This window comes from Carassius auratus, chromosome 21 (genome assembly GCF_003368295.1).
Source record: "Carassius auratus strain Wakin chromosome 21, ASM336829v1, whole genome shotgun sequence".
Lineage (NCBI taxonomy): Eukaryota > Metazoa > Chordata > Actinopteri > Cypriniformes > Cyprinidae > Carassius > Carassius auratus.
The window spans coordinates 23,587,704-23,602,259 of record NC_039263.1 but is presented as its reverse complement, the minus strand read 5'-3'; positions in this window follow the sequence as shown (position 1 = coordinate 23,602,259).

The window sequence follows — 14,556 nt, the reverse complement described above, 5'->3', positions numbered from 1 at the left end:
TTTTACTTAAGATACTAAAATGACTAAAAAAGACAAAAAAACATTTACTAAAATCTAATCTAAAATTAAAACATATTTTGTGCTCCACAAAATAACTTAAATCATATGATTTTCAAAGGAGTGGATTATTGTTTAGAAATATAATTTATGGATAAACGTTGCTTTTTTAAATGTCTAAAATCTTCAGCTTTATATGACAAAACATCACCACAGAGTCAGAGTGTGCGTTTCTCAGATCAGGTGACCTACTTCAGGTGCACACTTCCCTCGAGAACACTCGCTGCTTCTAGCACAGCTCACATTATGGGAATGTGTCTAATTATTTTCCACTTTTACTAGCTAATTTTCTCCTATCCTGATTTAAAAGCACACACTATTTTTAAGTTGTCCATTACATGATCAAATACAAATGCTCACACACACACAAGATATTCACACACATGCTGCAGGAAACATGTTGGCTCCAGTTACAGGGCAGAATGTGACCCCAGCAGCAGGACAGCCTGTGTGTGTGTATGCGTGTGTGTGTGTGTGTGTGTGTGTTGTCATTCCAGAGGCGGTGTCCTGGGTTGGGCTTTGGTGTGTGTTTTTTTATGGAAGGTGTCCCAGTCTCACAGTCTATTTGCAGGTCGGCAAAGCAACAGGGAGTCTTTTTATCTTCCATTTTCAGAAACAATTGTCTGGGTTCAGCAGGAACTTGAAATCCAGATGATGCAAACGTCCACCATACGGGACACATTTAACCTGCACGTGCACGTCTGATCGTGCGTTTCATTGGTCTGCTGCTGTCTAACACACCAACCATGTGGCTACAGTTAAAAACTTAATCGATACACCATATCTTTCTCACTTTCATATAATTTAATTAACTGTAAAAAACGCATTTCTGTCAATACGCTCAAATATTTTAATTTCGTCTGCACAGGCTTTTCGGAAGAGTGTAACCACTATTTTTTTAAACTGGGTCCTAGAGAGGACAAATTTGAAAACGCCGCCTTTGCGTTTTCATGTGGACAGCGAATCCGTGTATTTTCTGAAATGAAAACGTCATCAGTCCACATCTCGCCCCTAGTCAGACACCTCTACGTCACGTAACAGCAACAAAAACACGAACAAACACTGAACGATTGTCTTTTTTATTAACTTACATTAAGACAGATTAATAAATATATTGTTCCATGTTCGTTTGTGCACAACGCGCAAGATTTATGAGCATAGTCCATGTTTTCTTCTCCGTTTTAAGTGTATCTCTGTGGCAGAATTACAGCGCCACATTCTGGTCTGGCATGTATACTACATCATTTTGTGGTTTCGTGTGGACGCCGATATTTCTTGAGATGAGAAAAAAAAAAAGCTTTGTGTGGACGTAGCCTAAATAGCAAAAAATAATGATTGTTTTCAAGCTGGTTTCCATCAACACTGTCCTTGTTTTCCATTGGTCAGACAAACAGTTAGTCCCGCCCCCAAACCGAAACCATCGGTTAAATCAGTTTGCTCAGGCTTTTCGGGATTCTCAAACAGAGCAATATTTTGAAAGCACAGTGTTACAGTTTTTCAGGGAAATTAACAGGATTTATATCATTGTCTCCATTTCAATCAAAATAGCTAAAATTAAAACTACTTCAAACTATAAGCCATAACCATGCTTAAATCAATCAGATCAACCAGTAGATATCCTGCCTTAGTCTGACATGACTTTACCTTCACGTCAAAGCATATAGTGCACCAAATACAAGCACACAGATACACAACTTCAACTTAACTTACCCGTAACAGCTGGACTTTTAAAAGCGTCTCTCCCTTAATAAGGTCCATGACTCCCCAAAAGTCAACGGGCTGATATCCTTCACTGTTACAGTAGCCACACACGAGCAGGACAGCCGAGACGTCGGGTCAGTGTGTCCAAATGTGACTATGACAGATATGTGTATGAATGTGAGAGTGTGTGTGTGTGTGTTTGTGTGTGTGTGTGTGTGTGTGTAAGCATCCACCTTGCCTTATTCCCACACGACTGAGCTCTTAGTTCAAACACTTACAGACATTTACATTCAAATAGAAGTGAAAGTCCTAAAGGTTGCAGTAAAGGTTATCAGTAATGACATAAATGGTTCTCATTGTTTTATTTCCTGTTTCAAAGCAGAACAGAGATATACGTCTTCCATTTCATTAGCAGCTTTTCATTTACTATTCTTATATGGTTATGATCTGGCCTAGCTATTTGTATAAGGTTTATAAATATACAAAATATACAATATACAAATACACAGATGATGGTTTCTGAGTTTAGAGTTAGTCTATATCATTTATAATTTGACTAACCTCAAGTCAACAGTTAATTAAGAATTATTTATATACTATTATAAAATGTATCCAATTTTTTGAATTAGCTTTTATTTATTTTAGTAATCCTTATTAGTATTTTTGTCATCCTTATTAGTTAAAAAAGAAAAAAAAACAACTCTGATAAGCAACACCCTGGACACTGTCCAAATCCACTTCAGCATCACTGAAGCACCTTTACACCAATCAGAAATTGCAAAATGTCATATCTGCTGGAAAATTGAGTAACATCCTATTTGACTGCTTCTGCAAGGAGTGTCAAATGTGCTGCTATTACATACGCTTCTCTTTCTTTGTCTCTGTCTCTGAAACAATCACATGTTTTGCCACACATGACTTCCTCTCTGAATGGACTTCTCTAGTGAGCTTCCAGGCAGAGGGGCTCTACACACACAAGCCCTCCTCAGGAAAGCCACAAAGCTCTTGTTTTCTTACTCAAGAGTTGTTCTTGAAATTAAAGCATACTTGGTTTCTCGGATTCCCAATAATACAATATAATTCACCATAAAACCTATGAATCCATCACACAAAATCTACGCACTCAGAACAATGCTTAATTTATTACACATTAATTCAACCTAACAAGTCAAAAGCATATATAAAAATGTAACTTTGTGTATTTTGACTTGGAAACAAGCTTATTTTTTTCTTTTTTTTCTTGCTTTTCAAATTTTTTCCATTTACCAATGTTGTGTATTTGTAAAAATCCAATAAACGTAAAATGTGTTTAGAGGAAAAGAGGGTAGAGAGCAATGAAAAAGTGGGCCACTGTTTAGACTAATAAATGCTTTAACTGGACATTTAAACACTGTGAGAGACAGATTCATAGATTGATAGAACTGTAGATAGAATGATAGAATGACAGATAGAGTGACAGAACGATCCACAGAACAATAGACTGAAAGATAGAGCGACAGAGCAATAGATCGAATGACAGATGAACGACAGATGAAAAACAGTGAGAGAGCTACAGAACAAATAGCTGGATAGAGCGACAGAACGATTATGGAAAAAAACATAAACCAATAGCGCAACACATCAATAGATAAAATGATAGACAGACAGAACAACGGATACAATGATGGATAGAGCAACAAAACAATAGAGCAATATATAGAGCAACAGAACCATAGATTGAACAATAGAACAGTGGAAAGAGCAACAGAACAAAAGACAGAGTCATAGAAAGATACATAGATCAACAAAACGATAGATTAAACAACAGGAAAATAGAACGATAGCTAGAATGACAGACAGATAGAATACGATAGTTAAAATGATAAATGGAGCAACTTACCAATAATTAGGATGATAGATAGAGTGACAGAATGATAGAGCAACAGTGATAGATAGAAAAACAGAACGATAAATGGAACAACAGAACGATAGCTAGAAGATAGATAGATATATCGATAGATAGAATGACAGATAGAGCAACAGATGATAGAGCGAAAGAACGATAGATGGAACAACAGACAAATAGAACAATAGAACGATAGAACGATAGATAGATAGATAGAGTAACAGGACAATAGATAGAACGATAGATCGAATTATATATCTAGACTGATAAATTGAGCAACAAATTGAGTCGTAGAATGATAGCGTGACAAAATGATAGAACAAAGGAGCGACAGAACAATAAATGGAACAGATAGCCAGAATGATAAATAGTTAGAACAGTAGATAGAGCACCAAACCGATAGATAAAACGATAGAATGATAAGATACAGCAAGAGATACAGCTGAGTGACACTATGACAGACAGGATGATAGATAGAATCATAGAGTGACAGAATCATAGACAGAACGACAGACAGAGAGATCTAAAGACAGAGCAACAGAACGATAGATAGAATAACAGATTATGGAATGAGAGAAACTCACAAAACCTGAGAGGTTGTTTCATAAAATTGCACATAATATAATCTTAAACTAAATAACAGCAGCAGCATTCCAAACGGATGATGTCATTAGAAAGTGCCATTGTATATCGGAGATGATGTCATCAGCCGGTGCCAGAAGGACTGCACATGATTCATGTTTGCTGCTACAGAGAGAGATGAAAACAGTCATTATGAGTGGTTGGAGGTGTATTGTTTCTCAGAACCACATTCTTCAGTGGTGCGACTCTCAGAGGAAACACTGAACCTATAATACAGCCTACAAAGAGTTTGACAGCGAAACCACCTCTGCTGCAAAACACTGCGAGTCATTCAGAGCGCTCACAACTTCAGTGCAACAGTGCATCTCATGAGGATGTACACATCACTTCCTGTCATGCCACTTCCTTCCGCTAACCACAGAGAGAAATCAAGAAATGTGTGTAAGTACAGAGATAAATAAGAGGCCTCACAGATACAGAGGCCCAAAAAACTGATTATTTTCCAAAGTCTTTGCAATTGTTTGTGCAATTTACTATGATATTCAGAGTGATAATTGCTTCTACACCACATGTATTTCTGTATAAATGAATCACACACATGGTCAAACGTGAGGCTTCTTATCTATGCGAGCGTTTCACATAAAGAAAGAGCAGTGCTTTTATTCTCACTAACGTGAGTATTCTGACAAGAGAATGAACTGTGTGTGATTATTTACTATAACGTCACTACTAACACATAAATGCACCAGCTTTCAGCTTCTACACTCAAACACACACACACACACACACACACACACACACAGTCTTCACCTCCAACATATCTATTTTTCCCTTTTAAGTTCCCTGTTTCTCCTCACAGGACGAGACCATCCCCCTCGCTGGATTTCACCGCATGCTAATCATTCTCCATACACTGAAGAAACTGAGGACACACTCCATATATCCCTCACACATACACACACACACACACACACACACAGGGACTGTAAAGTAGGATGGAGATAGAGTAGAACCTTTCTTCATTATAGAGCTACTGCAGAACGACACACTCAAGGGTAAAATGAGAGAGAAGAGATTTAAAGGTACAGTGTGTCATTACAATACTTTATAAATATCAAAGTGATGTTTTTCTTAAATACTTTTCTAAAATATTTTACATTGAAATATTAAAATAGAAATATCTATTTTGTCTAATTAATTAATATGATTATGATTATTATTATTATTTTAGTATTTATATATAATATTTATTCATAATATTTTTATATTATAGTATATATTTTATATTATACCCCTACGAACAAAGGAAACGTAAATTTTTTATTAAATTAAATTAAATTAGCAAAATACACATTTTTTACTTAATTTTTAGCATAAAAATGACATATATTTCCCACGAAATGTGCAGCCCTTGTTCCCAAAACATGGTTAGTTCACCCAAAAATTTAATTTAGTAATAATTTACTCAACCTAATGTCATTCTTAACTTTATTTGATGTTGAACATAAAAGCAGATGTTTTGCAGAATGTTCATGCTTCTCTTTTTTCCTGTACAACTAAAATAAATTGGGACTAGTACAATCCCATTACCTATGTTCGATGTCAATTGTGAATAGTCCCAACACAAATGAGAATAATTTTTGTTTAATGCATTTATTACATAGAAGTCAAACCTCCTGTCATTTGTTTTGATGCACGATATTTAAATTTAAAACAAGTGCAATGAGACTGTCCACCTCAGAGGTTTGCAGTGTAAAATTGCTGAAATATCAGTCATAGATCAAATATCCCCCATGCATCATTTAGACTGTTAGTTCTGCACAGTATTAAATACTGATCAGTTTTGGAGGATTTAGTGAACTACTTTGGTCACACTGCATTCTGTTGTGGTCTGTTGGGTAAGAAAAACTAGTCATGCAATACACACACACACACACACACACAAAACTAATAAGTGAAATTGCAGGGTATGGATTGCCATTTTGTGGCTGTAATAAGCAAGAAAGGGCTAATAACATTCCAGCATTCTTCTTTAAAACAGTCAATAGCATTCCAGATCTTTGTAACCAAGTGGCCAAATACAGTCAAGCATTCCTCACAGCCACTGTTGTTCACTTCTCTGTATGAATCGATGCCCTGCTGATTCACTGAGTCAACACTAGTTAATCAGCAGGGATGATCCTCTGAATCACTGAGATTAAATGATCAGCAGGGATGAATCATTTGATCGGATTCTCCTACAACAGAGACCCACGGCGTGAGTCTGAAGCCAAAAGAAGACGGACAAAAGAGAGGAAAGAATCAAACAGAATGAGAAAATGTAGCCGAAAGAGGAGAAAACTAAAAACGCTGAAGTAGGAAAGAGCTCACCTGCAAAACAGACGTAAAAAAAAATTAAAGACAATGAGAAACTGTTGAAATGATAACATCTCAACATCTCATTAGCCGGGTGCGTGTGTTCATACAAGCAGGAAAGAGAAAATATGTAGTCGTTATGAGATTTCATCAGGTTTTCACTGAGCATCCAACTGCAGTCACACGCTTCCATGTTTACAATAAAGTGCTGGACTCATGCATGCTCAAAAACTAAAACAGCATACTGTACTGTACTTCCTATATTTTAAAGATAAGAGATAAGAGAAGTATGTTTGCATGCTATTCTATACATAGTCACAGGCACAACAAATGCACATTAGCTGAATTTGTCATGAAATGCATGCTACTCTTCCAATTCCGGTCATATCTTTATAGGAGAAATCATCCATGTAGTATTCAGCTCATCTCTTATTCTCTTTTACATAAAGGATGTTGCTAATTTTAAGTTAGTGCTGATTTTTAGAAAGGGTCATCCCGTATTTGCTGAGGGCTTCGGTTTAGTTTGCTGATAAGAGAAAATACAATAAACAGGCCCTAATAAAAGAAAGAGTCGAGTATGCATGAGATTAAGAGAACAACCCGCAGGTTTGTGTTTATATGTGTGTATGTTGGTTTAGTGCCAGTGGGCATCCACAACATGGCAGACAGCAGCTTATGTTGTGACGCACGATAGTGGCCTCCTTGGTTACTTGGCTCTTTAGTGTGTGTGTGTGTGTGTGTGTGTGAGTCATACACAAGTCATATAGTAAATGCACCGCTAAATTTCCAGTATGCAACATGTTTTTACCATAAAAAGTTACAAATGCAGTTTCTAGATAAACATAATTTTTTTAGCAATTTTTTGCAATTCCAAAACTGGATTATAAATCCACCCTTCACACTCCTTATCCTTGATAAAATCATTGTAATGCATAACAGTGCATTACTGTTTTAACAAACTCTAGTTCTAGATTTCTAAAGTCACTGATTCTCATTCTGTGACTTACAATAGAAGGACAGTAAAATACACAGCAATTGCATTACACAGCTCAGCGTGGGTCACAGAGCCACTGTCAACACAGTGTGTAAAAGCTGATCAATTCAGACAAAGACAGTTAGCGATCGATCAGGCCCCTGGCATCAGGGGTCTCTCCGGCCTGACCTGCAAAAAGCCCATTAAATCAGACTCCTGAAAAAACACATATTAGCACTTTTCACAATATATATCATAGAAAAAATATATAGAGGAATCTTTAAAATCTTGGTAATTTTATGCTAAATATAAAATCATAGATGTCAGGTCATCCTAGGCTTTATAAGCCGAATTACTCATTACTTTTATGCGTAATGTTAGATTTTGATATCTAAAAGTAGCTCTGGGCATCTAAGACATGCTATCTCTCCTATTATAATAATTTGTTACAGAATCTGCTTCTCGTGTTGAAATTTGCATTGCATTGGACCACAGCACACAAGATAGTGTGGCTGACATTTCCGCACCACAATGGACTAAAAATACCCTGAGGTGCATGGACAAGTACAACAGGCCCTAGAGATGATACACAGACCCCAGTGTGACAACAAGCAACAGCAGACTGAAGAAGATGAAAAGTGCTGTCCTGAGGCCAAGATGGTTCACCTCCAATAACACAAACACAAATGAGACACCTAGACATCTGCACTGATATCACAGTATACACACAATCACAACTACACTAAAAAGTGCACATACTGGGGTCACTAATCCATATTTATATTAACTGAATATATCTGCTATTTTCTGAATATTTATAAAGAGGATATATATGTATATAGGCTATGCAACTAAAATATTATTTAGTCATTCTGGTCTAGAATGCATATCTACAAAAAATTACATAAAAGGTGTATTTTGCCATGCATATATCCTGGATCACATAACTAGTCATAAGTAGCACAGGTTTATTTGCAGCAATCGCCAGAAATACACTGTATATGGGTCAAAATTATAGATTTTTATTTTATGCCAAAAATCAGAAGGATATAAGTAAAGATCATGTTTCATATAGTTATTTTGTAAAATTTCCTACCATAAATATATCAAAACTTAACTTTTGTTCAAGTAATATGCATTGCTAAAAACTTCATTTGGACAACTTTAAAGGTGATTTTCTCAATATTTTTTTTACACCCTCAGATAATCAAATGTTGTCCTATCCTGACAAACCACACATCAATGTATTTTCTCGGCTTTCAGATTATGTATAAATCTCAATAAAAAACAATACACTTATGACTGGTTTCGTGGTCCAGGGTTACATGTATGCATACTTTTTATATTTATTAATTTAGCAAACGCTTTAACGACTTACAGTGCATTGCATTCAGGCTAAGCATTTTTCAAAAGTATGTTTGTGTTTCCTGGGAATCGAACCTTTTGCGATGCTAACACAATGCTCTACCACTGAGCCACAGGAACATTACTATGATAGATAGATAGATAGATAGATAGATAGATAGATAGATAGATAGATAGATAGATAGATATAAATAATATAGTATAATAGTATGTAAATGTGCATATAAAATACTGCATATCTATATATATTACTTACATTCAATGTGTGTGACAAATAAAAATCTTGAATCTTGAATATGTAAAACTATACAAATATACCGAGATGCAATTACGCGGATGATGTGCATTATATATGTATTATATACACACTGACACACTCTATAAACATTGTCAGTGTAAGATGCAGTTGCTGTTCACATGCACTGCTGTTCCCAAAGCGGCTTGGCTTTACGCACGGTGCCCGTGAACCCGTTATCTGAGCCCGTGGCCGTGTTAATCGACCCCCGTCACGCAAGGTACAAACTCACCCATAGATCGGTTCCCCAGCTCATGGTTTCCAAGCGTTCTTCGCGTAATAATCCACGATTCGTGCGTTCAGATGAGTGTTTGCACTCCAAACCACACACCAGTGCGTCTCTCGCTCCTCGGCTTGTGCGCGAGTGAAGGCGCCGTGTGTGTGTGTGTGTTTGCGTGGGGGGTGGGTGTGTGTCTCCAGAGGCTTCGCTCACTGACTCTCTGTCTTTCTTCCTGATATGAGAAAGACACCTAAAAAGCAGCGATTCTGCACGCGCGTTTCCTCAAAACGGCACGGAACTGCAGAAGCATGATGTTCAAGTACACAAACACACACACACACACACACTCTCTCTCTCTCTCTCTCTCTCTCTCTCTCTCTCTCTCTCTCTCTCTCTCTCTCTCTCACTCACGCGCGCACGCTCTCTCAGAGACAGACGCAGAGCTCGGGAGCGCGCTTTGCTGCCCCGGTGACAACTGCACTGGCGGGAGCGCGCACGCCGTAGAACGGAGGATTTAAAAAAAATCGATAAGTGATGATAATTCACTCGCTGGACAGATGGCGAGCATTTCAAAACAAAAAGAGCTGTTATTTAACAAGTTGTTATTTCTCATGGTATGCCATGTTCCCTTTTGGGTGCTGAAAAGTGCTTTATAGGCTACATGAATACATATTTCATTAATATTTAAAAAAGTGTGATAATATGATCATGTGACATTTGAAAAAAAAATTCATAGTAAGTTTAATTAGTGGTTTGAATACGATTGCGTTGTCTCATCATAATTATGGAATTAAATTTATGTTTACAATATTAACAGGTATTTGTTATGATCTCTGCAATGCACCTTCATTAACGATGAAATGTAATTTTGACAGGAGCACGTGAATAAAGACGGCTGTCGGAATAAAAACACGCTCGCAGCGACATCTAGTGGACATTACGCCTTCAATGTTTCTCAAGGTCTGCAGAAAACGGAATCGTTTCTGATAATACTGGATTTAAGCATATTGAAGTCAGTGAGATTGATCCACTTGATGCACAGACTTTTTAAACAGCTTACTGTCCTAAATCACTTATTTATCCCTTCAGTTTAGTCCTCTAAAGTGACATTTCAGTCTCTGAGATCATGCTGGTTTTTAAAGTAGTATACTAAATGAAGTCTTACACAGCATTCAGTATCAAATCAGTTTCGGAATTCAGTCAAACCAATAAATTATAAATAAATGTTAACATTGCAAAACTATATTAAAATTATTATATTATTATATTAACTATATATTATATTAACTATATTATTGTAATGATATTATTAATTTAAATATCACTGAAATCTCACATGTGATTATATACGTCTCTCTATCTCTCTCTCTCTCACACACACACACACACACACACACACACGACTTTGTCGTAGCAAAGTCAGAATGACCTCCTCTCCTCGGTTCACAAACGGTAGTACATAAATGCATTGCGGTTCTGTTGTAAGTTATCTTAAAGATTTTCGGAAGGCTTTTGCTATCGTCTAGATACTGTGGTTACTGAAACCACGCCTTCTTTCTTTGTGTGAACATTTGGATGGCATTACACAAATATTTCCACATAGTGATGTAGACATGTGGGGGCCATTTTAGGGGGGCGTGGCAGAGTCTTAACTTTGATAAAGAATATCTCTTTGGATTTGAGACTTTAGTCTTTTTTTAGACTTTAGCAACTTTACAGATCTTCTTCATGCACCAAGAGCTTGTAACACTCCAAAGAGAAAGGAAAAATTGAAATCACATCATATGATCCCTTTAACCTGGGCTGCGTTCAGCCCCGACAAAATGTTGATTAAAGTTTTTTAAGTTGCAACTATGGCAGCTGCGAAGGCCATTCTTTGTGAAGAATTTTTGGAGCCTGATGAAATCAGTATAAATGCTAAATACACTCGATGTTACAGTCACCGCCTTTGCCGTCCAGAATAAAAGAGAACATCCTAATCGAGTTAAGGGATTTGTGGAAACTAGTGTTCCTAATTATTGTGATCCAACATTTCGGAATGAAAAGAAAAAGATTTCAGGTGAAGGATAATCCACTTCTTACCTCCGAGACTGTGTTATGATGACCTTGTTATTTTTATTGTGAGTATTAGGCTTATCATTACTGATGATCATTGTTTTTGTGCTATGATTTTGTAAAATAATTATATAATCAGGTGAGTATTGAAAAGTATATGAAAGTGACACTCCACAATACAATAGCAAAATATATAAATATGTATAGTATTTTTATGTTACAATAAATTAGTGCCTAAGGAAAGGATCAGAAGACATTGCAATTACTAAATGATATTTAGACAGACTTAAAGAAGTTTCAGATCTATACTTGTGCTCTTATTATTTCAGTTAATTTGCTTTTAATGTACATAAACGTAAAAACGATATACTCGCTATTGTGAATTTATTTTGATGTGAATTACATTGTGCAAGCTGTCTCTTTAATACCGTGTGGTTTATATACATGTTGCTGCTGACTGGGCTGACATTTTTGACTGTCCCACCATACACAAGAAAACTTAACTCAAACCCTATCCTCCATTCCCCGTTGCACACTGTTTCCAGGAAACATGTCGGAAACAGTGCAAAACGTTGCTCACTGGTCTGAGCTTGACCGTGCCTCTGGTTTAATTAAAGTTAGAGCTAAATTCTACAGGACAACAGCCTTATACGAGCTCTGAGTTTGGCACTCCAGAATGTAAAATAAAAGTTGATAGACTAGGTTTAAATATGTTATTGTTCTGTTATGTTCTTGTTTGTTTCTACCAAAATATCAGAAAGCATTTTGATTTTTTTGTTGTTTTTAAACCATATTGGCTGGGTAGATAGAGGTGACAAATATCCGCCTGATTTTTAGTGATAGTTATAGTGGCTGTGGTCATTTTTTAACTTAATGTGTGAAGCCAGCGGCATCATTTGCTTCCAGTTATTTTAACTGTGTAAATAAGACGTCTGTTTGCTGATATTGCAGACTGGTATTTGTGGTCATATTATTTGTTTATAATAATCATAAACACTGTTTTGTTTTGTTTTAGCTCAAATGGTTTGCTTGTTCACTGCATTTTGTTATTTTTCTAGTTATTTACAGTGGCAAATGAACTGGAATTTTCGCACATTCACAAATCATGCTTCTGCTTAGAAAAATATGGTGGATGTTAATTTCTTACAGCTGGAATAGTTTGTTCATATTTTGTTTCAGAAATGTTATCAAGAAGCAAAGGTTTTTATACAACCAGAAAAGTTGGAAACCGATTCTAGCAAATCTACAATGTGTGATTTGTTAATTCTCTTGATTTAACAGACAAATGTTCAAAGAAAAGCTCTCTACTGTTTTCACTGACCAACTCTGTTTTGTATTTTGTAAATATAAACAAATCTCACTTGATACAAGATCTGACCCGCTCAGCAGTCTGTGGTCATCTTATTCTCTCCTTATGAAGTGCCGTATATTTTCAATAATGACATGCAGATCATTGTTCTATTCACTTGATTATTCTAGAATTTTTTAAAACAATATGATATTCAAAAAAAAATTGCCTATTATTTTGCATTGTATTTATTTATTTACTTATTTATTTATTTATGCTGCATTCATCCAACTTTGTTTATATTTACAAAACAATTTAAGTTGGTCAGTGAGAACACTGTACATATTTTCTAGTTTATGTTGTATGCTGCTTTATACAGTCTGTGGCTTAAACAGTCCAGTTCGCCTTAAATATTTTATTAAATAGTTTAACCTGCCTTTTAAACAAGTCAGTAAGGAAAGTAGTACAAAAAGACACTTTGTTACTTCTATAGTGAATTTTTTTTATTTTAATATAAATATGTTTATAAAACATGTAAGCATTCATTTATAATACTTCAGAAGACTATACTGATGTCCCTGTGTGCATCCTCTAACACAGCATGTGTCCACAAATACTATATTTGAAGTGCTCCTACAAATGTATGCATTATAAATCCACAATAGTTCAATGTATCTGTAATTGAATGCACAAATAAATCTGTGTCATGTGCATAATGTACTTCAAAACCATACATTCCAGCTGATATTTGCACAACAAACAACATAATTTATATATTTTGCATGCACTGATTTATTTAACAAGATAAAATAAATGTTGAAAAATGATTCGATTTACAAAATTGAAATGCTCTTTGTAGAGATTTACAAGAAACAACATAAATTTCTCCTTAACAATACACATTTGCAACACATTTACATGTTCATGTTTGCATTGCAAATGTTTTAACGAACATGAAAAATGTGAGTTTGAAGGTGATACTGAACATCTCCTTGAGTCTCATCCAAAGTGAATATAAAAACTTATTTAATTTGCTTGCATGACTGACTAACATACAGGATGCAACAGGGCTGAAAGCAAACAATAGAAAAAGAAATTGCCACATACAGTATGATCTGTATTTCTGGTTGTGATTCTAGTTCTTAGCTGTGTTTAGTCCCAGTTTCTATAGTTTGTATAGTTACTCACTGATTCATTGTTTAGTCTCATCTGTTCCTTTTGTCCTCCCTCAGTATTTATTTTTCCCTGTGTGGTTCAGTTCTAACTGTTCTTGTTGTAAGGTTTGGCTTGCTGCACTCCTGTGTTTCAGTATGGGTTTTGTTTTCGAATGTGACAGAAAAACAGACTTGAAACATGGATCTAACAGTGGTTCAAACCTCTTATCCAAGAGGGATTGTTTTCTCGAGGATCACATGAGTGTCTTTTTAAGATCTGGTGGTAATGTCACCAATCATCTGTAATGGATTCACGAATCTGCTGTTGTTTGCAGTCAAGGAAGATATAATGATGATTCCGAGTGGTTTTGAGATTTTGAGCTTCAGAGTTTTTGCATTCCATTCAACTGTATAGAAACAACTTTGCTGTTTATTTAAATAAAAAGTACCAAAATGTAAAGAGCATTAAAAAATCTATCACATAATATAAATACGTTGTCACTGAATAAGAATATGTGAATAACTCAATTTTGACAAAAAATGTCAGATAGAACCTTATAATTCCAAGGGGATGATACAGGCATCCTACTTTACTAAAAGCTAAATATAGGACATCTTATAAAATA